Below are 26,766 nucleotides of genomic sequence, written 5' to 3' on the forward strand. Positions count from 1 at the left end.
GAGATGAAAAGAATACTATTTTTCTCAAAGAAATAAAACATTGATAATATAAATGATTATTCGTGGATATTTAACTCAGTGTATTTTCTCTTCCTCTTCTTCTCCTTTTTTTTGGTCCTTTAATATATAATTTTATCGCCTTCTCTTTCTAGTGCCAGATTTAAACATTTGATTAAAGCCCCAAATTCTCTTCTTCTATGCTTTCTCATTGATGAATTTGACAGTAAAGAGTCTTGGATTTTAGACATCTGGGAATGTCCATGATTTTGGATTTGTTTTGTGAAAAGATGGATTTGTTTTGTGAAAAGATGTATTTGTTCAGATGAGCAAGTGTGAAGCAAATGCTTTCAACGTGTTTATTAATCTTAGTGGCCTGAGTGATGTAAGGGTATGCTCAGTCATGTTCTATGGTGTTTGGTTTCATAAAAATGTGTTTGGTTTCAAGGCATTGGCCCCTGTTCTCTGTTTACTAGGAATGGGTTTGGAGTATGGAAGGCATCTTGAATTTTCTCCCAAACCTAGGTTTGTTTTTTAATCATCAGTTGGAACTTTGTGGTGGTTATGACTAACACATTTTGTGAGTTCGTGAAAACATTTGTTTAAACAGGAAAAAAAAATCAAATAGCACTAGAACCAGACATGGTGTTTTACCAAAAAACTCCTGCTGGAGGGTTTTAGGGATGGATTTAGATGGCTGTTGCTGCTTCATACACTGAGAAGAAATGGATGCATCTTCATTTAGGTCATAGATTCTAAAAGGTAAAGGAGGACACTGTTGGTGGGAATGTAAATTAGTGCAGCCACTATGGAGCACAGTATGGAGGTTCCTTAAAAACTTAAAATAGGGTTACCATATGATCCACTCCTGGGCATATATCTGGAAAAGATGAAAACTCTAATTTGAAAAGACACATGCACCCCAATGTTCACAGCAGCACTATTTACAATGCCCAAGACATGGAAGCAACCTAAATGCCCATCAACAGATGAATGAATAAAGAAGATGTGAGATACTCACATACACACACATGGATATATACAATGGAATATTACTCAGCCATGAAAAGTGTGAAATATTGCCATTTTCAGCAACCTGGATGGACCTAGAGATTATTATACTAAGTGAAATAAGTCAGAGAAAGCCAAATATATAATATCACTTATATGTGGAATCAAAAAAATGGTACAAATGAACTTATTTATAAGACAGAAACAGACTCATAGATATACAAAACAAACTATGGTTACCAAAGGGAAAGGGAGGGGAAGGATAAATTAGGAGTTTAGGATTAACAGATGCAAATTACCGTATAAAAAAATAGATAAACAACAAAGTTCCACTGTATAGCATAGGGGACTATATTCAATATCTTGTAATAATTTATAATGGAGAAGAATCTGAAAAAGAATATACATATGTATACATGTATATATGTATAACTGAGTCACTTTGCTGTACACCTGAAACTAACACAACATTGTAAATCAACTACACATCAGTTAAAAAAAATAAATAAAAGGTAAAGGAGGAAAAGCAAAGGGATTTTCTAGCAGAGTTGAGGAACTGAAGCTTGATTTATGATAGTTGGGTTGCAGGTGGAATCCTCTTTGGACACACCAGAGTTGAAGGCAACAATGTGCCTAATGGCATAAAATTAATTCATGCCCTCAGGAGCCATGTTAGAACATTATTTATCAAACTTCAGAGCTATGAGATGGCGTGGGGCAATGCTTAAATTATAATTGTTAGTAAAAAAGGCCCCAACATAGAAATACGTGCATAGGATTTTGTGAAGAGAAAATGAAAAGAAAGAAAAAACTCTCTACATTAAAAAAAAAAAATCAAAAAGAATTATAAGTCAATGTTTCTTTTTTGGTTTTTTTTTTTTGAATAATCATGGAACTATGTTTGTTGCCCTCTACCTTTCCCTATTTTCTGAAATTTATAATGATCAGACATTATTTTTATAATCAAAGACTCAGTCACTTATCCAACAGACAAGGGCCAATCACTAAGGTTAGAAAATCAAAGATGATTAGACCACTTATCTGCCATGAAGAGCACCCTAGGAGAAAGAGACAGATAAGAAGTGGATAGTTGCTAAGAGGGAGGTATATTTGAGGTCAAAGTGTGAATCAAAAAACCAGTGAACGCACCCAAAGTAATAAAATACCTAGGAATAAATCTAACCAAGGAGGTGAAAGAATTATACACAGAAAACTATAAACCATTGATGAAGGAAATTAAAGAAGACTTTAAAAAAATGTAAAGATATCCCATGCTCTTGGATTGGAAGAATCAATATTGTTAAAATGGTCACACTGCCCAAAGCAATCTACAGATTTAATGCAATCCCTGTCAAATTACCCAGGACATATTTCACAGGACTAGAACAAATCATGATAAAATTTATATGGAACCATCAAAGACCTAGAATTGCCAAAGCATTACTGAAGAGAAAGAAAGAGGCTGGAGGAATAACTCTCCCAGACTTCAGACAATACTATAGAGCTACAGTCATCAATGATCAAAAGGCACGTGAAAAAATGTTCAATATCACTAATTATCAGAGAAACGCAAATCAAAACTACAATGAGGTATCACCTCACACCAGTCAGAATGGCCATCATTCAAAAATCCACAAATGACAAATGCTGGAGAGGCTGTGGAGAAAAGGGAATCCTCCTTCACTGCTGGTGGGAATGCAGTTTGGTGCAGCCACTGTGGAAAGCAGGATGGAGATTCCTCAAAAGACTAGGAGTAGACTTACCAAATGACCCAGGAATCCCGCTCCTGGGCATATATCCAGAAGGAATCCTACTTCAGGATGACACCTGCATCCCAATGTTCACAGCAGCACTATTTACAATAGCCAAGACATGGAAACAGCCTAAATGTCCATCAACAGATGACTGGATAAAGAAGTGGTATATTTATACAATGGAATACTACCCAGCCATAAAAACCGACAACATAACGCCATTTGCAGCAACATGGATGATCCTGGAGAATGTCATTCTAAGTGAAGTAAGCCAGAAAGAGAAAGAAAAATACCATAGGAGATCGCTCATATGTGGAATCTAAACAAACAAACAAACAAACAAAAGCATAAATACAAAACAGAAATAGACTCATAGACATAGAATACAAACTTGTGGTTGCCAAGGGGGTGGGGGGGTGGAAAGAGATAGACTGGGAGTTCGAAATTGTAGAATAGATAAACAAGATTATACTGTATAGCACAGGGAAATATATACACGATCTTATTGTAGCTCACAGAGGAAAAAATGTGACAATGAATATATATATGTTCATGTATAATTGAAAAATTGTGCTCTACACTGGAATTTGACACAACATTGTAAAATGATTATAAATCAATAAAAATATTTAAAAAAAGCAGTGAACATTAAGCTTATGCACAGAGTCAAAATTTAAAAATAATTAAGTGTACATGACTTGACCATCAGACAATGTCCCATGTGCATGAAAGAATCTCATCTTTTCGAGCCTGGGTTGTTCTGTCTAGTTATGTGTGTTTAAGAGGGTGGGGCCTGCAGACCGAAGTGCTGCATTCTGCAGGGGGCCAAGTGGGGCACACACAAATGCTGGGGGTGGGGCTTTGCAACTCATTAATTTCAGTAATGTAATGAACCAATCTCTCTGAATCCTTATCTCCATCTACAGAGGCCATAGCTTTACTGATGCATCCCTTGAATATTATAACGTTGATGTCTATTACCTCGCTTCCTTGGATCCTGTGTTTTAGGTGGATAAACTTCCGTTGAAGTTTTGACTATAGTTGAAGCATGTCTTTTTTAGCAAGAAGCAGAGTGATAAAGAGCTCAACAAACTGGGTTCAAAATCACTGTTCAGAAAGAGAACACAGGCTCTGGATTAGGTCTCCGGGAGTTTTCCAAAGAGATAGAGCATAAACTTGGACTTAGAGTTGTTTATTTTGGCTGTTGAGAAGTCTTTTTGGGGGTGTTTGTTAATTTCTAGTATCCCATGCTTGTTGTAAGTGGTTGAGTTTGCTCACATTGGTTATCTCTGGGTCAAAGGACTGTTATTCATTTATTGCAGAAATACTTTGTTTAGGGTCTGCTATGTTCCTGGCCTGTCTCAGAGCTGGGGGGACAGCAATCAGAAACAGACAAGATCCTTACCTTTGTGGAGAGACAGATAATAGACACATAGACAGACAAATAAATAAGGAAATGGGGGCCAAAACACCGTGAAGGGGGTGGCGTGGAGGGGTTGTGTGCAGTGCTGGATCCCCATTGCTGGTGCTGTTCATTTCGATCAACTTTGGTGTCAGTAGTCTGGGCAGGGTGGACAACTCCTGGGCTTTGGGCTCTGGACAACTCCAGAGTCACCTGAGTCCTTATCACAGGCCTGGTGCCCATCAGTGTTCCTAGCTGTGTGATCTCAGGAGAGTTTCAAAACTAATCTGAGCCTCAATTTTCTCGTCTCTGTTTTGGGGACAAAGATACTCCCCATCAGTGGTTGTGACAATGAAATGCTGTTAAGGTAAGTGAAGTAGGTGGATCATATTCGGGGCTCAAAAACTGAGATATGAGGTCTTCTTATGCTATCTCCATCTCTTCTTACTGGTTCTGTTGAGATGCTGGAATCCTACCTCTAAGGGCTTTTCCCTGTGTCATCTCTTGAAAAATAACTCTGCAAGTACACTTGTGACTTTTCCAGTTGTCACTTACCTGTCCTTACTGGTGGTAAGTGGAATAATGGCCACTCACTGGTGTCCACTTCCTAAGCCCCAACACATGTGAATATAGCAAAGAGGCTTTGCAGAGGCGATGAAGTTCAGAGTCTTGAGAGAGGGAGGAATACCCTGGATTAACTGCTTTGGCCACTGATGCAATCACAAGGGTCCTTATACGAGGGAAGCAGGCGGGCCAGAGTTATAGAGAGAAGTTGGTGTGAGGACAGAGGCAGAGGGAAACAGAATCAGAGAGAAAAGGTGCCATATCACGGGTCTGAGGTTGGAGGAGGGCGTCATGAGATGAGAAATTTTTGTAGGCAGCCTTGAGAAAATAGAAAAGACAAGGAAACAGCATCTCCTCTAGAGCCTCCAAAAGGAACACAGCCTTGTGAACCCATTTTAGGCTTCCGACCTCCAGAGCTGTAGATACTAACCGTGTTGTTTTAAGTCACTGAGTTTGTAGTAATTTGTTATAACAGTAATAGAACATGAACACAGGGGAAACCTGCCTGGAGATGCTGCTCGAGCCCCAGGCAACAGTGAAAGTTGGGGTCTCTGGGGGGCTGGGCTTCTTAACATAATGATTTCTGAAGCTCCAAGCCGTGGTTTGAAGCCCAGCTCTACCACCTGCTAGCTGTGCAACTTTGAGGAAATGACAGTCTCTCTGTGCTTCAGTGTGCCGTCTATAAAACTGGGCGAAAGTTAGTATATGTTTAGAAAATTTATTAAGACATTGGCACATATGTGCTCAATAAACACAAACTGTGACGACTACAAACGAGTTCCTGCTGAAATGAATTACTGTCTCCCTGGAAGAGTGGAAGATGAGTGAATTGTTGCTGTCAAGACGCTGATAGAAACTCACCAGATAGTTTAAATGGCGTGAAAGATGATTTTCGTTCATATACATGTTCATTTCCTTAAAGAGTCTCTCTCCGTGGGGCCAATGGCAGTGTCTTTCCCTTCCTGTTCACATGTATTAAGGGGATGCTATTGGATGACAAACACTGATGCTTCTGAAAACTCTGTTTTGTCTCTAGGTCGTAATTCAAAATTGATGGTGAAGCTCTAACAGGCAAATAAAATGGTGCCCTTTGAACTTTTTGCAATTTCGTTTGTCTCTGGTAGATCACGGGCTGCCTTGTCTCTACTTTGCAAAAAATTACCTCCCTCATAATTCTGAAAACCAGGGAGAAAGCACGTTCACGTGAAGTGGTTGCAATTTTTCGGTTTATCTAGTTAGGGTAATACTCTTTTCTAATGTAATTTTATATTTGAAAAACAGATGACTCTATTTATGTGAATTTAGCCTAGGAAAATAGTTCCTAATTCAATAAAAAAATCTGCATATGAAGATGTTCATTGTAGCATTAAAAACAACCAAAAAATAGAAATAAACTGAAATACTAGACAATAGGAGAACTGTTAAATATATTGTGCAAGAGTCATTCTGTGGAATATTATGCAGCTAGTTGAAGGTGTGGTTATAATGACTTTGCCATAACGAGGAAAATACTTGCAATAGACAGGTAAGAGAAAAATCAGAAGATGAAATTTACTCTGTGTGAATAGAATACTTTTTATGATTATAACTCACATATTAACAGCCTAGCAGGAAGTACACCAAAATACTGCCATCCATTGTGTTAAGGTTGTGAAATTTTGGGCTGTTTTTTCACTTCTCTCTGTTTTCCAAATAGTTTGTAATGTAGTTATTTACATATCTAAGGAAAAATTAGTTTAGAAAAACAAAGCAGTAAGCCAAATCTTCAAAATAGTGTGGAAGATGGCCAAGAAAACTATGAATACACACATTTATCTAAATGAAAACACCCAAGGGGCTCTAATTTCCTAGGTCAGTGATGATGGCTAGAAAACTGGGGCGAGAAATCTTGGCCATTAGCACTTAGCAGGGCATGTGGAGAACTTTCTGGCACATACACTTTCTTTGCTTAAAGTCTACTGATTTGGTTTCATGAAACAAAGAAGAGTTTTGCTTTCCAAAATAATTCAGTTCTAATCATATCAGTAATCTCCATTCCAGCGCAGGGGCTCCGGAGCAAAGAAAGAGGAAGTATGTCTATTATTTATTGGGGGCTGGCTATGTGCCAAGTTCTGTGCTGAGTGTTTTGTATTTATTGTCTTCATCCATCCTCTCAGGTCTGGTAGGTGGGTCCCATTATATGGATTTAACGGACAAGATGCTCAGAAGAGTGAACACAATTTAGGGCAGAGGCTGGTTCAGACCTTGGGCTGTCGGACACAGCCACAGTCCACTATCTCAACCAGGAGCTCCACCCAGCTAGGCTGCCCTTAAAGCTGACTCTGTACAATCCTCTATTTTTAAGAGATCCAACAGTGTCTCACCAGGTCTGTAATTCCCTACTATGGCTGTGCATGGGGAATTTTAAAGTTTATTTAGTTTTAAATAGGCAGCACACAGTGGTATTTGAAAAATTCACATAATAAAAAGGCATATTGAGTGGAAATAAGTCTTCCTTCCACATTCGTCCCTCATCCTTCATTCTCTAGTTCGTCTTTGCTGAGAAAAATGGGAGCTCTACATATAGGTATCAGGGACCCATACTCAAGTTTTAATGATTTTAAAAAAATCTAGGTTTGCCCAGCAGCCTGGATTTTTAATAAGCTTCCTAGATAATTTGGGCGCAGGGCTTAGGGCCGAGGACCTTCGCTTCAGTCATACACTGGTGCGTAAGAAGTGAAAAAAAAAAAAAGAGCAAATTCATGTTATTTACATCAACAATATTTCACTTGTGTCTAGCCTTTCAGGAACACAGATGTTTGATAAAATGAATTCACCTTTGCAAAATCCAACAATTTTAGAGAGTGGTACATTTTAGTTAGAACTGTTTCTGAGCAGAGATGGAACTGAAAATTGACCTCAGAATTCCACGTGTCCTTGGACCCCAGCTGGTGTACTGGAAGAAGCACTGGCCTAGGGGAGTCTGGGTGTCTCAGTCAGCTCAAACTGCTACACCAAAATACCACGGACTGGGTGGCTTAAACACCAGACATTTATTTCTCACAGTTCTTGAGGTGGGGAAGTCCAAGATCAAGGTGCCAGCCAATGTGGTTTCTGGTGGAGCCATCTTCCTGGCTTACAGACAGCCGCCTTCTGATTGTATCCTCACATGGTGAAGAGAGAGAGCTCCGGTCTCTCTCCCTCTTCTTATAGACACACTAATCCCACTAAAGGGGTCCCACCCTCATAAATTCAGCTACTTAATTACCTCCCAAAGACTCCAATCTCCAAATACCATCACACTGAGGGCTAAGGCTTCAGCATAGGGATTTTGAAGGAACATAAACATTCAGTCCATAACACTGGGCTTCCAGTCCACTCTGCCAACGTCTAGCCGAATGGTCTTGGGCAAGTTACTTCCATTTTTGGGCTTTGATTTCCTCATCTATAAGTGAGCTGATTGGGCCAGCTCAAGGATATCCAAAGTGGTCCCTCGGGGGGTCTGGAACTCTCTTTGGAGCTCAGATAGAAGGAGGTGGTGGTGATGGAGTAGACAGGTTTCTACTTTAGCAGACTAGCCCCCTCCTCACCCTCATCTATCTATATACCTACCTACCTACCTTCCTGTCTCTTTTTACTATTAAACTCCAGACTGTCAGATTTCAACAGCTTTCCCACTGATGCTCTTTGTCTTTTCCAGGACCCAGATTGGATACTGCATTGTAGTCAGTGTTCTATTTGATTTTGCCTCTGATTAAGATTTTATTCAGACCAGTAGTTCCAGAACAACAAGAAATGTGTGACAGCCACTGGGTTAACTGCTCACTCGGTGTCTTCTGCTTGCTTGGGCTTGAGGCTGACATGTATGAAGATTAATGGATGCAGGGAAACTTTGGAGTTAGGCAGAGCTGGTCTCATTTTTACTCTCAGAGTATATTGGACAATTGAGAGTCTCCCTGAACTTCAGGATTCTCATCTGTAAAATGGGAGAGTGACACCTAATTTGCACATGCTGAAGATAGAGTGAGTCTGGCACAAGCTGCAACTTAACGTGGCATTTTGGCCCTGGTGGCTGCTTCCCAAGTCCACACGGTGCTACTGACCCTCAAGTTTAGGGCCACCTAGGTCACCTCCTGGCTGTGCTGTTGGTGCTGCCCTCCTGACATGCTTGCCCACATGCCCAGCTGAGACTTCTAAATATTTGCATGTGCCTAAAATAATATTTAATAGCAGGCTGCTCTCCTGCTCCGAGGAAAGAGCCTCTGATGTCTAGTGCTTTTTCATACTGTTGAGAGGGGATTTGAAATGTGCATTCTGACTCAGTTACTCCAAAGTAGAAGATCACACAATTAATACATATTAATCATGGGAAAATGAGGTTAGATGGGTAAACAACAACAGAAAAGAAAATCAAAATCAGCTGTGATCAGACCACCCAGAAATAACCTTATCATTTTGGGATCTACATCTGGAAAGATTCACAGTCTCTCTCTTTCTCTCTCTCTTTATTAAATTACACGATTCTCTGCATTACTTTTGGGGGGAATCCCTTGTCATTTACTCTATATTTACTCATATTTCTGTATAATAAAATCTAATTCTGCAATGCAATTTAAATGTTTTATTATGTGTATATGCTGAAGTTGTCTCAACTAATTCCCTATTGCGGATGGTTTGATTGTTTTTAACTTTTGCTTTTGCCAATAATATTGCAATATGCATCCCTCTAGTGGAATCTCTGTGCACCGTTCTCCAGTTTGGAAATGTGAAGCTAGTGGCTGTCATACTCGCCCACACCCTCCTTTCCTCTTCTTTCCCTTTACAGAGTCCCCTGTGTGAACTGTTCTATGCGTGGTGAGCAGTGCGCTCCTTTGAGGGCAGTGAGCTCCTCTGAGGGCAGTGAGCACGTGTTATTTGTCTTCTTACTCTCCTCTCTGATACACCGCACCATTAGGGGCTCTCCATGGGTTCCTACCCTCAGTCTGCTACCCTGAACTCATGTCCCTGCTGGTTCTGCTTGGATATTGATCTCTGGGTTTTTAACTCTGGTCCATCCCCTTGCTCACTCAACAGAGATCAGTTGAGAACCTAAGATGTGCAAAGCACGAATCCAGGCACTGGGGAAACAGGGCAAATAAGACAGAAAATAGTCCTGCCCTCAGGGAGTGGTGCTGTAGAGTGGCAGGCAGATGTCAACCGAGGAAACAAATGCAGTGATAATCTCAAGGAGCAGGAAGTGCTGGGATGTCTAGAAAGGACTTAAGAGGACGGTGAGTCTTGGGGAGGAGATCAGAGGAGGTCTCTAGAGGAGGCAACATTAGAGTAGAGATGTAAATGAGGCAAAGTTGTGACCCATGAATCTGGGGGGATGAGAGGTCCCTGCAGAGGGGTAGCCCTTGTCAGGACACTGAAGTAGGAATAATCCAGCCTGTTCCCAGGAGAGCAGGGAGGGCATGAGATGGCTGGGAGAGAGCCAGGGCAAGGGTATTTACTGAAGATGAGCTAGATTGTGCTGGGCTACATCCTGCTGGGTCTTGGAGGCCATGGGGAGGAGCTTAAATTGTATTTCAAGTTCATCAGGAAGATCTTGAAGGAAGTGGGAGAGGAACGTGATCTGGTTTTCATCTTAGAAAGATCACTCTGTTCAGATTTTATCCTAAACCAAAATTATCCATATGACAAAACACTCAGTAGGGGAAGTGATAACTCCTCAACAGAGATGGACTAGGAGGAAGGAACAGGGTTGCTAAATTTTAGTTTCCTGAGCTTTCTGGGTTTCTTTTTGTGGCAGATACTGGGAATAAATCAATATCCATTTCTCCTCTACTATTGCTACCAGAATTCCGATTTCATAAGATGGCAATGTATGCCCACTGCGTAGCCTCATTTGCAGGTGGCCTTGGGAGGCTGGTGACATGATTCTAGTCAATCGGGTACGAAAATACATCAAATGGAGAATTCTGGAAAGGTTTGCTTTCCCATTGCAAAGACCAGACACAATGGGTACCTCCCTGCCTTCTCTTCCGCCAGTGATGAGCACAGAAGCTCTGTCTCAAGCTCAGAGCCATCTTGATGACAAGCATGAGTATGAAAGATAACATGTTAAGAATGAAATAGTGGGAAGAGAGAAGCAGCCTGGATCTCAGTGGCTTTAATGAGCTGTTGAACCGATGCCAGCGACCCTCTGATTTTTTGTTATGTGAAGAAATAAAAACCCTTCCTAGTTTAAGCTGCTGTTACTTGGATATTCTGTTGATTGCAGCCAAAGTGTCCCTAACTGACACGTTTATCACCAAGGAAAAGTGGGCGCTGACTCCATTAGTAACTCCACGGAATAATATGCAAATCATTAAAATTCCAAATAACTCAATGTACATTAAATTGAAATGATTACTGAGCCCAATTTGGGAAGCCTGAGTGTTGTGCGCGAGGGTCTGCGCTCTCCAAGCGAAACCTAAGTCTGCTTGAGTTTCCCGGAAGAAAAACAAACTAGAATCAAACAGAAGGAATTGTAAAACCTCAGAAAAATATTTATTCATAACAACTGATATTAGCCCCTAAAAGATGTTTCTAAGGATAGAAGACAATTATGAAAAAATATTAAGAGTTTGGCATTATTTTGTTTTTAAAAAACTCTGTATGTTTCCACTTAATACAATACGCATTTACTTTGTGCCGTGAAAGAGGCTGATTTTATGCCCTTCCTGCTTCCTTCCACCCTGATTCTCCTGATTCTTATTAGTTACATTATTATTTTTGGACTGCCTGGAATTACCATGTTTATATTCTGTGCTGCCAACACATTCCCAGCTTCAGTGCTATGATTAAACGAATCTAGTGTGTACTGTTGTCCTTTTTCTCCATGCCTGGGTGTTTAATTTTGATTCATGCCTTGTCCTGGATGCTGGATTTCATCATCAAATATTTTTCAAGAAGCGCTTTGTTACTGTGGTCCTTGAATTCCTGCATGTTTAAGAACGTGTGCCTGTTTCTTTTACAGTTGCAGCATAATTTGCCTGAGCAGAAAACTCTTGGGTCGCCCTTTTCCCCTAAGAACGTGGTAGATGTCCTGTTGTTTTCTCGTGCCGAGGGTCATAGCGGGACGGAGAGGAATCTTGTGGTCTGCGTTCTCCGCACGACGCAGATGGAACATTTCCCCCTGAATTTCAGTATCTTCACAGTACACATCCTCATGTTGCCAATTCTGCTTCCCCTGCTAGAATACGGTGGGTGTGTCCTTTAAATCTAGAGATATCTAGCTTTCTTTACTTCAAGAGCCTTTTTAAAATTTTCTTCCAGCTTTTTCCCCTGTTCCCCTTTGTCTTGTTCAGAATATCAGTGTGTGTTTGTCAGCCTCCCTTTTCTCTCAGTTTGTGTTGTCTGCTCTGTAATCATTTTTATTTCATTCTCCCTTTCTGTTTCATTGCGTGTGCTATCTTACGCTTGGCTTGTGCTTTCAACAGCTCTTATCTCTTTTCTGTTGCTTCTAAATTGACTTTCATCTCTATAATTGCTTTATTTTTATCTTCCAGCTTGCTTTTCAACTGGTTTTCTTTTTATTTCTCTTTTGATCACTTCTGTTTCTTCTTTGAACCTGCTTTTTCTTTAAACCCACATTGTCAGTTTGTTTAAAACTGAAGAGAAATAATCTCCTTGTTCTCTGGGATAGATCATTCATGTCATATATAGTTTAATCTGCCTTCTGTATTTGTTTTTCCTCCCTGTCTTCTCCCTCTCACATCCCCCATGCAGGGGCCCTGGCCACCTGGTTTCTTTCTGGGTGTTACTCAGACATAAGTAGGTACATCCAGCTGTTTGACCAACAGTAGTGCAGAGAGGGGATGGGGGCCACAGGTAACTGGGCTCCAAATTTGATTGTGGTTTCTGCCCTCCTATGCAGCCTTTGGTCTCCAGAGGATCAGTGTAGCTCATGATAAAGCTATGACTCCAAGGTTCTCTCTTTCCAGCACTACTCATCCGTTTTCACACCAGCCAGGCTCTCCTAACAAGAGACTTCCTAAAAAACCAATATGGCTTGTCTTCCTGGTTCCAGTTCATTTATTTACCACTCCCTCCTCACTGACTATCTGCAATGTGGAAACAGACTTTTATAGGGGCATTCTGACTTCTCCTATGTGAGGTACACAGCACTGGTGCCCACCAGCATTTCCAGTTCTGTCCTCTCCGTAATGTCCCCTTTCCTCCACCTTCAAAGCTAGTTGTGACCAGGTGAATTGCTTGGGCGGCATAATGTGAGTGTAAGGGACAAGAACCACCTCCATGCTTTCCTCCCTTTCCACAGTGAACTATGAAGCCTCGAGCCATGATGGTGGTACAGGCAGACGGCGGAGCTGGCCCGGTCCCTGAACGCCTCCTCTGTTGCCCCACGTTGAGCACGCAGCTATTAACAATATTGTAGCAACAACAAAATGTAGCAATAACGATAACAGCAATAAAAATACATACATCTTTGCAGTCTTAAAACGCTGAGATTTGGGATGTGTTTGTTACTCCTGTGTAATGCAGCCTCTGACTAATATAGGGCAAGAAAAGCCAGCAATTTCTGTATCAGATGTTAGGAAGTCTGGACATGGAGGAGGTTGGAAGGGCTGGCAGGAGGGTGTGAATCAGAGCAGACCATCCATCACCCATCGTGGACATGGTTTCCCTGAGTTTTGAAGGGGAAATTTTGTAGAATCCCCAAAGTAATCTTCTTTGTTGCAGAGGGTTTCAGATTTCTTGTGTTCACTGGGAAACAAAACACTAGAACCTAACCCTTTTCTGTTTCTTTCCACTTCCTTTCATATATCTTCTTGTGCACCAAATTTAGTGCTGTTGACAGCATTATTTACTACCTGAACAGACTCGGCTGATTTCTGATGGATTACACAGATCATCTAATCCTATCAGAGTCATGGGAGCTGCTGCCTTTAGGTTTTCCTGCAATTTACAGTCCGTAAATGCTTTCTTCTTTTTTCAGTTATTTCTTCTCTCTATAATTAAAAAATGTATGTATGATCCTAGACATTCTCTAAGAATGAAGCATTACATCTTGGAATTATTATTGGCCCAGAGACAATGATCTTAGCTTCAGTCTTGTTTCCCTAAAATCCAGGGTGCATGTTGGATCACAGTAACAGCTCTTCCCTGGAACCAGGCAATCTGGGCTTAAACCCTGTCTTACCATTCTTTAATGGCAAAGCCCTGGAAAAATTGCATAAACTTTCTGGGCTTATTTTTCTCATCTGAGAAATGTAATCATAGCAGCAGATTTTTTAATCCCCTAGGAATATTGGGAAGAGCAGATGAGCTGATATCTGGGAAAGCCCCTGGAGCAGTGTCCGGCCCCAAGTGGGCACTCAGGACAAATTACTTGAAAAGCACTTTGCAAATTTTGCAAGTGGCCTATCAATTCATTCATTCATGTCCTTAACACCCATATAGTTATTTAGAGTCATGCAAGCCATGCATGAGGAAGTGATAGTTAAATTGAGGTAACGATTAAAGTCAATGTTATAAATATTCTGAGATTCCAGCAGCTAACACTTTAGTGCTTACTACGTGCTCAAGCACTGGGCTACGTCTTTACCAGTGCTTACCATCTCATTTAATCCGTACAACTCATTCTAGGTAAAAGGAAACTGAGGCTTAGGGATATGAAGGAACTCTGCCAGGGTCACAGAGTAGCAGAATGGGCAGTGCAGGCAGTGTGACAAAGAATGCATGTGCTCAACCACTATCTAGAGTGCTTACAGAGACACCCAGGGATGCTGAAGTGGACTGCTGCCTCAGGATGGATGGTCACGAATGGGTGTCTGAACTGAGCTCTGAAGTTTGAGTAGGAGGTGCCCATTCAGAGGAGACCTGAGCGTGGGCAAAGATGGTCATGGAACAGAAATTTTGAAAGCACAGAGCCTTTGCAGGTTAACGTTGGAGGAGAAGGCATGAATAGTAGGCAGGAATCTGTCAAGATGTCAAATAAAGGCGCTTGCACACTGATGAGAGACCAATGATGGTTAAGCATGAGTCTAATATGATTGGGCTTGTGCTTCGTGTTTGGTAAATGGATCCTAGCTGGGGTTCATTAGAACTCTTGGTAACCAACCCCATGTGTTTCAAAATTCCCAGCAGGGTGTGGAAAAATAAAGTCACTATTGTTTTGAGGGCCTAAAAGCTCATTTTCACTTAGGACCATATCTCATGCCTGTTTGTGTTGCTGGAAACAAATACAGCCTCTGACCCATGACTGGTCCTCAGGAAACTGTTGGCTGAATGAGTGCATGAGTGATTAAGGGTTGTAGCCAAGATGGAGGAGAACAGCAAGACCAGATTTGTTGCAATGCTCGAGTGGTGGTCTGGTTGAGGATGGGCTCTGCGTAGGGCTGGGAGGGGGGGCGGGGGTGGGACTTTATCTCACTGTATGCCCTGGTAACTTCAAATGCAGTTTGGATGATTTGGGGAGTTTTGGAGGTAGAACTACATAGTTGCCGGCATTGGGTGGGGGATTTTCATGGGGTTTGTTAATGCAACTCCTTGGCTGTGAGTGGGGCTTTTTCAGGTGGGCTGTTATGTGTCCTAATTTAGGATCTAGAGTGAAGCTGATTCCAAACAGTGTTGCTTGTTTTCATTTCTCAGAAAGCATGTTTCTAAGTGAAGCCTTAGAGACTCTGGGAGTGTTCACAGCCTAGAGGGTGCTGAGATGGTCTCATTCTGATGACTGTGAGTCCCTTGAAGGAAGAGCCATGACTTATGGTCTTCACGCCCAGTGTGACGTGGAGCGTGTGTGCCTAACCACGACTGTGAGCTCTGGTGATCTCATAGATCAGACTTTCACCCAAGGTTGGATGGTTGCAAAAGGCCTTTAGGAGAAAGAGATGCCTGAAGTCAGCCCTGTCGTGTGATTAGCAGACTTTGGGGCTCCTCAAATTCCCCTCAAACCAAAGTTAACACTGGAAGCTCACAGAAGAGTTAGTGCACGGTTGTGTTAATTCACTTGACCTCTGGATAGGAACTCTGTAAGTCCCTGTCTGCCCCTGGCCCTCCCGTTTAGAAGCACTGCTCCCTCCTGTCCACTGCTGGCCCCTCTGGGTCCAGCCTTGTCTCCGAACCTGACTGAGGCTGGCTCTGTCCCTCTTTGGTGGGGATCTGGACTGAGGGGCCCAGGGTGCAGTATAAGTGCTGAGTGCTCACAGCTGGGTGCTCTCTGGCTGCAGCCTTCCTCTAGTCCTGCTGCCCAGCCACTGGAGTGCCACCTGCCTTGATTAGAGCTTTATGAGAGTCTCAGCTGCACTAAGTTTCTTGTTCAGCTGCTGTGCTTGGAACTGTCATGTGGCAACATCCTGACAGGGAACCATCATTGTATAAAACCCTCTGCCTTCCCCTTAGCTCAGCAGAATCAGTCTCCTTGGAGAGCAGCATCTGCCCAGGTTCAAGCCCACATTTATGAGGAATCAGGCTTTAAATTTGGAATCATCCTGACAGAGATGAAATCCTGTCTCCACCATTTACAGGCTGGGTGAATTTGCGTAAAGCACTTATCCCCTCTGAGCCTCGGTTTTCTCATCTGTCAAATGGTGATAGTAATACTGTTTCAAAGGTTTGTTAGAGATAATATATTTAGGGTGCTTGGTTTTGGCTCAGCACACAGTAGGCCTGATGACTTCTGCTGTTCTGTCCAGTGTCATCTAGATTATTGGCCCTTCTCTTGGTCCCCTGGTCTTGGCCCTGCCTCCTTCTACTTTACCCATCTCGCCCTCTGCAGAGGACATCTGAGTGATGACCCAGGATACTGGCCTCTTAATTGGGTCATTGTTCTAACTATGTTTTCTTAGATTCTGAATCTGTCTATTTGACATTCATTCATCACAGAGCTGACTGTTGTCACCATATTTTCTTATTTTCTATATTCCTGATGCCCCAGCATCTATGGCCTCACTACCCTGGGAGAGACTGCCCCTCCCAGGCCTCACCAACTTGGAGACATAGCAAAGGGCTCGTCTGGGAGTGTGCCTTTCATATCCAAAGTCCAATCCAGAGTCCAGACCCCCAAACAGCTCCTTTATCCAGCTCTCACACACCAAGCCAATACTCCCCCTGCCCTAAATCACCCCAGAGACAGGTGCCAGACAGCTAGGGACAGTCCCTGTGCCCCAAAGTTGGCTGGAATTTTTTTTTAATGTTCTTTTTTTTATTTTTTAAAAATTAACTAATTTTTTGGGGGGAGGGTGAAGGTAATGGGAGGTAATTAGGGTTATTTATTTATTTTTAGAGGAGGTACTGGGGATTGAACCCAGGACCTTGTGCATGCTAAGCATGCAGTCTACCACTTGAGCTATACCTCCACCCCTGGCCGGAATATTTGAAACTAGCCAATCCTATTTACCGAGTCCTGCCTCACCCTTCCCACGGAAGACACAATAAATGTTCTGGTCTGGAGTTTTCTCTCTCTCCCTCTGCCTCCTGTCCAGCCAGGTGCTTTACCAGGTGGCCCTGGGTGTCCTGGCCTTTCCATGTCATTGGTCAAGCACCTCCATAAATTAAAATCCCAAGGATCCATTATGAGACAGTCTACTTTGGGGAAACAGATGGAGTGTTCACATTGTTATCAATGCTTAGCATCCCCTTGGCTGCAGGCTTCTCACCCAGGCCACTTCCGGTGCTCGAGGTAAGAAAGTGCTAGAGTCAGGGCTTAGGGCTTTCGACCTGTGAGACTCCTCTCCATCTCACCCATAGTCTCCAAGTGTGAACAGCAGATTCCAATTCAGTTGGGATCAAACACCTATTCTGTTTTTTTAAATTGAAGTATAGCTGATTTACAATGCTGTATTAGTTTCATATGTACAGCAGAGAGATTCAGTTATATATATATATATATATATATATATATATATATATATATATATATATATATTCGTTTTTGTGGAAAGCTATAAACATATTTGTTGTAAAAAATCAAAACCATACAGAAGTATATAAAGAAAAAAATGTGAGTCCCTTTGCACAAATCTCTTCCTTTGAATTCTAGTCCTCAAAGATTCCCATTAACAGACCTGCATGCACATTCTTCCACACATTTTTCACTCTGCACAAACATGTACACATACTGAGATAATTTAGTTTAAAAAGTGGGTCCATACACATCTGTTTTCTCCAACATGCTGTTTCACTCAGCAGCGCTCGGTGAGTGCGCAGCTCTGCCCAGGGTTGGGGTTCTGAGGTCTGGGTGGGCTCTCTGCCCAGGGCTGGGGTTCTGAGGTCTGGGCGGGCTCTGACTCACCTGGGCTTTCCCCTACCGACATGCATCAGGCTGCCTAGCTTTGTCTAGTCAAGGATTTCTCGCAAGCTCTCTCTATGCTACAGGCTCAGAGAGGTGGCCTCCCTTGCCCCAGGTCACACAGCAAGGAAGCTACCTGGAGTGATGGTTCTAGGACCCATCTCGTCCTCGGAATTTCCAGGGACCCTCTTAAGACAGCAGATGTCCTGGCCCTGCCCTACATGTTCAGAGTCAGAATCTTTGGGAGTCTACCTCTTAACAAGCTCCCAGGTGATTCTGAGAAAGGCCCGGCTTGGGAACCACTGACCTAGAATGTGCTTTAGCTTCCCCAGAAGGTCCGTTCCCTCCCCACCTCTCTCAGGCACTGTGGGAGAGCTCTGCAGAATGGTCCTGGGGGACCAGTCAGTGTTCAGTGAGGGAGACCGTGTCCCCAGCCAAGCTCATAGTCTATTTCTGGGCTTTTACTGCAATTGTCATGATTGCTTCCTTGTTGAAGGATAGCAAACTCCCAGTCTTTGGAATTCACCTGTTTTCCTGGTTCCTCTCACCCCTACACTTTCACTGAAATCCCTCTTGAAAACTCTCTATGAGGCTTTAAAAAAAAAAATAACTACTGCAGTTTCTTGCTAGGAGATGGAGAAAGGAAATAGATTTGTAGACAGGCAAAGCAGACTCACAAGGAATTCCTGGCTCAAACACCTCTCCCATTTCATCCTCTACTCTCCCGGAGCCTCACGGCCCCAGCCCATACTCTGAGAAGGGAGATGCCACTCAGCATCCTGGAGAGGCTGTGCAGAGTGTGGGATAGACAGGGGTGTACCTCGGGGTTCATGGAGTGTGGAATGCAGGGCTAGCACCCTTGGGCTGGGCTGCTCTCCTGGACGGATGCCTGTGATGGAGCTGGAGAACTCTGGATTTGGGTGAGGTTTGGTTCACACATGGGCTCTGTCCCTCTGTTCTTATCCATACCGTGGGGCTGAGAGGAAGGTTGTATCCACTCTGGGGCCATCTTGGTGAGGAGCAAATTAGATGATATAAGGTAATTGCCTCTAGATACACACAGGTGTGGACCATGATGGCATGAACGTGCAACCTCCATCTCCTGGCAAATAATGGAGTCTGGTTTCTCCATGTCTGGAGTGGAGGGTTTCAGGATTCCATAGAAGAGCACTTAAATTCAACGTGTTATCTATGGCATGTTCCTAAAATTTTTAGTTTTCTTTTCTGATGCTGGCTCAAACTTTCTCCAACCAAGCCATTCAAATTACTATCACTCCCTCAAAGGCTAAAGGAATATTCTAGAATACCTGGTTTACTCCTGCTTAAAATAAATCCAGGTAAATCCCCCTCCCTTCTTTCTTCCCTGGCTCCCCTCCTCCCTCCCCACCTGCCTGTATCTGTCAGGTCCTGATGAATTTTGTCAGATCTGGGTTCAAATCTTACTTTACTCACTGAATTCTTTTATGCATCAGTTTTTTCATCCAAAAAAAAAAAAAAGAGGAATAAGAATTCCTACTAATCCAGATGATTTTGAGGACCAATGACAATAGTTAGTATTTGTAGAACACTTAGTACATATCTGGTGCTTTACCTGTGTTAACACATTCAATCCTCGCAATTATCCTGTGAGGCAAGTACTATCATTATCCCACTTTGCAGATGAGGAAACAGAGTGAGAGATGACAAAATTTGCCCAAAGTCATACAGCTAGTAAGGAACAAACTTGTAATCTTCCCTATTATTATTTCAATTCATTCTCACAGATGGAAATTCTGAATACAAAGGATCATTGCATTACATTAGGACAGAACAAGCCTCTCTTCACCTGTGGGTGACTTTGCCCAGAGAGTGATACTTCTTCCTGCTGGCTTTCTACCTTCCTGCTTCCCCTTTGCAGCACAAACTCAACCCTCACCTCATGGATAAAGTGCTTATCATGTCTTATTTGCATATGATTTATTATTTATAAGGCATATTTATATATACTGAATTTGATTTTTTGATAATACTTGTAGCAGTGAGACATAGTGAGTGTTGTTATTAGTCCCCCTCACCCCTTTAGGGATGAGGAAATAGCCTGGAAGTTGGGGCAGGACACCCAGTGGGATTCCCAGCTCTATTCTGACTGGCACTGGTTTCTGGACCTTCAGTGGTAAAGTTCTTGTAGCAGGGCCTGCCTTTTATTGTCTACCCAATGTCTGTTCCTGCTTCTGGAATAGCCTCTTGATTTTCTGTTGGGGACCTTTCTCTCTCTCACTTACGCTCCAGCCTCTTCAGGTTATTACACTGCTCTGGTTACAACGATTCATTCAAGAGAGGGCTCGTGACTTACGTGAGTCCAGTGAAACTCAGCCCTGGGACTTTTCTGCTGGGATTACTGCTCTAGCATGTAAGCCTGGGGGTTTTGTTGACCCTTTCTGCCATTGCTGGGAGTGACCTGACCAAACGTGAAGTTACCTCAGAGAAAAGCAGAAGTAAGAGATGTGCAAAGACAGAGTTCTAACTATGTTCTTAGAGTACCTGGATCCAGCAGAACCTGAAGCCAGAGATATAGCCCAGACTTTGATGAACTCTTCCCCGAATCTGTTTTTCAGCTAAAGCATCTTGAGGTGGTGTCCTCTCACTTTCAATTGGAAGAGTGCCGATGGCCTCCCTGGGGAAGCTGCCTCTTGGGGAGGGGGCAGGAACTGTCGCTACTTCCCTATTTTCATTAGAATGCTGAGCACTTATTAAGTGCCCATGAATATTTGTCAATTCATTAATCGTGAATTCAGTGGTGCCATAGCTGCTGGGAATTTTGAACTATTAGTTAAAAATCCTTGTGCACTGGACAAATATGTCCTTTCTTGGAATATCCAGGGAAATTTGGAATAACTTTTCTTTGGGGTTCCTTCCAACTTGCTTTATTTCCCACTGAGATCAACTGTAATTCACATGGATTTGCACTGGAGAAAGTCATATTTTATTTTTAGTACTGTTTGCTCAAATTCCTTCCTAAGAATTTTTGCCACTTAAGCCCAATGATCTGATTTTTCTGAAGTGCAAGGTGGACCATCTTAACCCTCTCCCTCTCATCCTCCACGGACGAATCCTTACTCACAGAAGGAACTCTCACCGTGGATCTACAGATTTTAGGGGCGACACTGGTGTCATACTTAGTTTGATGACCAGCTTGGCTAGACTTCAGTCCCCAGTTTTCCTCCAAACATTCACCTAGGTTTTGTGGAGAAAGTATTTTGTGGATGTGATTAAAATCCATAATCGGTTGGCTTTAAGTAAGGGAGATTTTCCTAGATAATCTGGGTGGGCATGATTCAGTTAAAAGATCGTAAGCACAGAGTTGAGGCTTCCACGATAAAGAAAAAATTCCACATACATATGGATTTCAGCACTAGCCCATCCCTGATGGTTCTAGTCTGCCCTTCCTGGAGGTCCCCCCCACAGATTTCAAACTCTCTAGACCATCTTTACATCTGCATAATTCAATTCCTCACAGTCCATCTCCTAAAATATATTACCTCCTACTGGCTCTGTTTCTCTGGTTGAACACTGACATACACAACTGGTAAGTCCCCAGCTCCCCAAAGCTCTGGGTACAATGGATATGTAGGGTGATGGGGGGGTAGGAGTAAGACCGGGATCTTCATAAGAGCCCCTGTCATAGCCCAAAGACGAAGTCTGTGGGATAAGGGCTGAAGTCTAACACGATGCTAAGCTCTCCATGACTTGCCGCTGTTGACCACCGTTAGCCTCACTTCCTGGCTCCCCAGCCTTCTCACATTTTATCACCCAGGATTACCAATGTACTTGGTCTTCTCCAGAGTTAATGAAAATCTATTGGGAGAGCAAGGAAGGCACCCGAGAGCTTTCTGGGTGCTCCAGATAAGGCTTCTCACTATCCCAGCTCCAAGCCTCCATGGACCTGACATGTTTCCTGGAGACCCCACCTCGCTCCTCCTTCCCCCTTACAGTCTCACTCACCACCACTCTGCCTGGAGACCATTAGGGGAGCCTCACCACACCCTTTATGCCAGTGCATGTCCTTCAGGCTCCCATGGCATCACTCATTCCATGGACTCTCAATCCTATGGTTCCTTTCCTAGCCCGTCCCTCACTCCTTCCTGACTCCAGAAGTCCTTCCCTGGTGTCCCTTGGAACTCAGCTTCCACTCATCAGCCAAGTCCGCTGTATCCTCATCCTCCGTTCTGAATGTCTTTCACTTTCTTGTTCTGCCTGAAGCGTGGGTCTCCCTTGAGGACACCTCTGTCCCTGCCGCCCACTCAAGTGGTGGCTGTTTCCTACCCTCACTCCTCATTCTGCTGGGCCTGGAGGGGAAGTTGGTCACCTCCTTGCTCCTCCCTACTGTTTCCAGACCATTCATTATTCCACCTTCTTCTATCCCTCCAGCACTGAATCTCCTGTCATTAGTCCATGCCACCCACTAGTCATCTACTAATCTATAGCAAGTCCCTCGTTTTTGGAGATGTCAGATCATGGCCCCTGTCACTCTCTCCAACATCACTATCATAATCCTCAGCTACTGCAATATCTACTTAGAAAACTCATCGCCTATCCTGGCCTCACAGCTCCTGTGGTAGTATAATTATATACATATACATATACATATACAATATATACATATATACACACACACACATATATAACATATACATTACATATATTCTATAGAAATTGTCTATGTAGCAATGCATATACATAGAGTATAATATAATAATGTCTAGAAGTATATAAAGCAAATTCCATATATGTAGTGATATATATGACAGATACTAGATACATTACAATATGTTACCTTTTCCAGACACTTCCATTTCCGGTCACTGACTCATGTCTCAGTGTCCCTTTATAGTAAACTCCTTGAATCAGTGTTCTTGACTCACTATCTAGTTTCCTTCCTCCCATTCTCTCTCAGACCTACTCCATCAGGCTTCTGTCCCACTGCTCCACCAAAATCCTTGTCAGGGTCCTTCCTCCACAGCCCCGTGTGTCTCCCTCCCCACCTGCTGCCCCCACTCTCCCCATCTCACTAATGGGTAGCAAATTCTTTCAGAGACTCAGCCCAAATCACTTGCCTGAGGCCCATCACAAAGCTATTTGATGCTCTTCTCTCCCAGGAATCCCACATTAGCATCCTTTGGGCTCTCCTTCAGCCTTATATCTCACCATTTCTCACCGTCTCACTGCCGTCACCGTTGTCCCTCTCCATGTTATCTCCTGCCGGGATTATTGTAACCACGTCCACCTGGTCTCCTTGCTCCTGCCCTTGTGGAAGCCACTCAACTGAGCAATACAGTTGTGACTCCCTGTCCACATGACCCTTCTTAGTGTGAAAATTAAAGGCTTAGAATGAGCCACGGGCCTTCCCTTCCCACTATGTTACCTCATACTCCTCTCTCCTTCATTCATTTGGCTCCAAGCATACTGTTTCTGTGCTGCTCCTTAAGCAGATTCCTGCCACAGGGTATTTGCACACACTCTTCTTCCTGCCTGGGAAGCTTTTTTCTCAGATGTGTGTCTAGATCTGTATCTGTACATATGCCTATGTATCTTATTGTGATATTGTGATATATATATATATATGTGATATGTGATATACATATATAATAAGAAGTATCTATTTGGTCTGTTGGGCTCTGGCACAGACTTTCTAACACTCTTGCAATTTGTTAAGTGAGGAGAGTGCTAAAGTAGTCTTCTGCTATGTTAATTAGGTTCATTTTTGGAAAGCTCCTAAGGGTAGGGTCTGGTTGCCAGTGGAGCCAAACCCTTGGATTAGAAGGTTGGAACTTTCAGCCCCACACCCCACCCTCTGCCCCCCACCCCTTATCCCCACCTCAGGAGAAGGGAGAAGGGCCAGCGATTGACTTCAATCTGATGGCTAATAATTTAATCATACCTATGTAATGAAGCCTCCACAAAAACCTACAGGAGGGGATTCCGAGAGCTTTTGGATTGGCGAGCACAAGGAGACTTAGGGACAGCAGTGCCCTTGGGGAGTACGGGAGCTTTGTCCCCCCCCCATATCTCCTGCCCTCTGTGGCTCTTCCATCTGGCGGTTCCTGAGTTATATTCCTTTTATAATAAACTGGTAATCAAGTGAGTAAAATGTTTCTCTGAGTTCTGAGAGCTTCTTTAGCAATTTAATGGAACCCAAGGAGGTGCTCATTGGAACCTCTAATCTACAGCTGGTCTGTGAGAAGCCCAGGTGCCAATCCAGACTTGCAGTTGGCATCTAAAGTTGGGGGGTGGCCTTGTGAGACAGCCTGTAACTTGTGGGTCTGGGTAGATAACGTCAGAGTGGAGTTGAACTGTAGGACTCCCAGTGGAGCAGAATCACAACTGGTGTCACAGAGAACTTCCTTGGGGGAAAATCTGCACACACTGTAAATGGCGTCAGAATTGTGATCATCTACACCTGTGTCTATGTTATCCACCCTCCACCTGCACCTCCGTCTTCCTATATCAACACCTACACCTCTGTCTGTCTCTACCAATAGCTCTGTCATCTTTTGTTGACCTAAAACAGTCAGTCAGCCAGTTATTTCTCCAGCAAATATATTTTAAAAAAGGATTTATTCAGGATCAGCAGAGAACTGCAGTTTGTGGTCTGCACAACCACAGGGAGCCATGGACAAGTCTTCATATGGCAGGGGAAGGAGATCTTTCTTTAACAGAGGAGAAAAGAAAGTTTGGAGGGGTCTGGTAAACTAAGAGTCCATGGCTTATTATTGGCCGAGTCCTTGCCAGGAAAGAAGAGGGGCCTCTTCTCTTGTTGGACTGATCATCACAGCGCATAAGAGCGCCCCCTTTTGGCGTCCTAATTTTCTTTAATTGAGGTTTCTGTTTCATTTTCTTACATTCTTTCTATCATCTATACCCACTTACACCTACACCTACATCTGTGCCTGTATCTGTACCTATCTCATCATTTTGTTCTATCACTTGTTTTAGGTTTGCACTCAAATTTCACTTTGCCAGTGAGGCCTCTCCTGACCACTCTTCTTCAAATTGCAAATGCAACCATTCCAAATCCCCTTTTAACTTTGTTTTCTCCATTACATGTATCATTATCTAACATAATATTGTGGATAAAAAAAAATATGTTGCCTGCCACTTTAGTAAACAAAGAAGGTTGCCTGCCGTTCAGGGAAACACAGGATATTGTGGCCATTAAGCCATCAGCTGCTGCAGCCACCCAAGATGTGCACCCGGAGGGGAGTTGAGGATGGAGAAAAACAGAGCACTGGCCCTGGATGGTTAGATGCACATCAAAGGAGCAATTTCTCTGAGCCAAGACACTTGCAACTTCCCACACGTAGAAAAGTACTGAAATCATTAACTTGAGATGTCTGTTTTTTGTGATTAGCACTAAATCTTTTGACGTTTGATTACATGTTTTGTTGTTGTTTGTTTTTTAAGCAAAACTCCTATATATTGTGGCTCCTCCCTTACCTCTTTGGAACAGTTCCTCAGAGCAATCTGAGAATCTGTCTCCTGGGTTCTAGTCCTCAGTAATTTCCCTGAATAAAACATAACTTGCAACTCTTATGTTGTGCTTTTTAAAAAAAAAAATTGGCACTGTGTACTTTACTTATTCTATACCATCTCTCTTCTCCCATAAAACGTAAGATGCACGAGGCCAGGTATTTTCATTTGTGCTTTTGGTTGCCAAGTACTAACCGTCTAGAACAGTGTTTGGTGAGTGTTAGGGACACGTATTTGTTGATGAAATAATTAAAGAAAGCTAACAATGCTGATAAACAATATTTAATTGGGACTCATGACTTCTTATATCTAAGTCTTCAATTAGCTGGTTTCTGTGGTCAGCCTCCCTCCACATGGCCCTTCAAAGAGTCTCATGCACAAGAGACAAGCCAAGCAAAGGAACATCTTGTTACAGCTGGTGCTTTGGTCACAAATGCCTGAGAAGGACCCCAGACCCCTGGTGGGCTGGACTGGGATGGAGACATCCTTCATGCTCTCTGGGGATAGCTCTCCGATTGCCAGGAGAGGCAGGTCCAGGGAAAACAAAGACAGACAGTTTTTTCTTTTGGCTTCTAGGTCTGGTTTGGAACATAACAGTCTGGTATTTGAGCTTTCTGGCTGGTGAAATAACATGCCACAAACAGAAGGTCAAGTTCACTGCATTTTATCACTGGGCTAGGATGTGGTTTGTCTGTCCTTCAGCAGAGCCGTGTAATGTAACATGCCATCTGCAAGGTGAATATCATCAGACTTTTAAGTGCATGTCCATATACTGCGGCCTGTGAATGCTTTCTCAAGGGAGTCTGCTCTTGTTGAAACCACGATGGTCCCAGCACGCCTACTGAGCGCCGGAGCTGGGGTGATGTAATCTATCTAGACTTGCTATCAAACAGCCCATTTTCCAAACAGCCGTCAGAGGGGTCTTACAGAATTTAAGGCAGAACGTGTCACTCTCTTGCTCAAATCACTTCGAGCATCCCTCAGGATGAAGCTCAAAGCCTTGGAAGAGGCCTTAGATGCTCTCGGTCCCCACTCCCTCCTGACCTCACATGTCTACCTCCTGTGCTTCTTTCCGGCCACCTGGTATCCTCCTGTTCCTGCACCAAGTCAAAGTCCTCAATCCTGCCTTCTCCCCTGCCTGTTACTCCGCAGCCCAGAGCGCTCTTCTCCAGCTGCTGGTGTGGCTCATCCTCTCCGCCGTCAAGTCTCTGCTCCAATGTTGGCTCTCCACGGCCCCCGCCTTCTCCGACCCACCTGTCTGACGCAGCACACCTGCCGTC

The 26,766-nt window shown here is 43.2% G+C and overlaps 1 protein-coding gene across 2 annotated transcripts in view; it reads right to left on the reverse strand.

Moving 5' to 3' along the window:
• C1QTNF7 (C1q and TNF related 7) overlaps window positions 1–26,766 on the reverse strand; it is a 67,922-nt gene that overhangs the window by 31,964 nt on the left and 9,192 nt on the right. The window lies entirely within an intron of this gene.

Source organism: Camelus bactrianus, chromosome 2 (genome assembly GCF_048773025.1).
Source record: "Camelus bactrianus isolate YW-2024 breed Bactrian camel chromosome 2, ASM4877302v1, whole genome shotgun sequence".
In the NCBI taxonomy this organism is placed as follows: Eukaryota; Metazoa; Chordata; class Mammalia; order Artiodactyla; family Camelidae; genus Camelus; species Camelus bactrianus.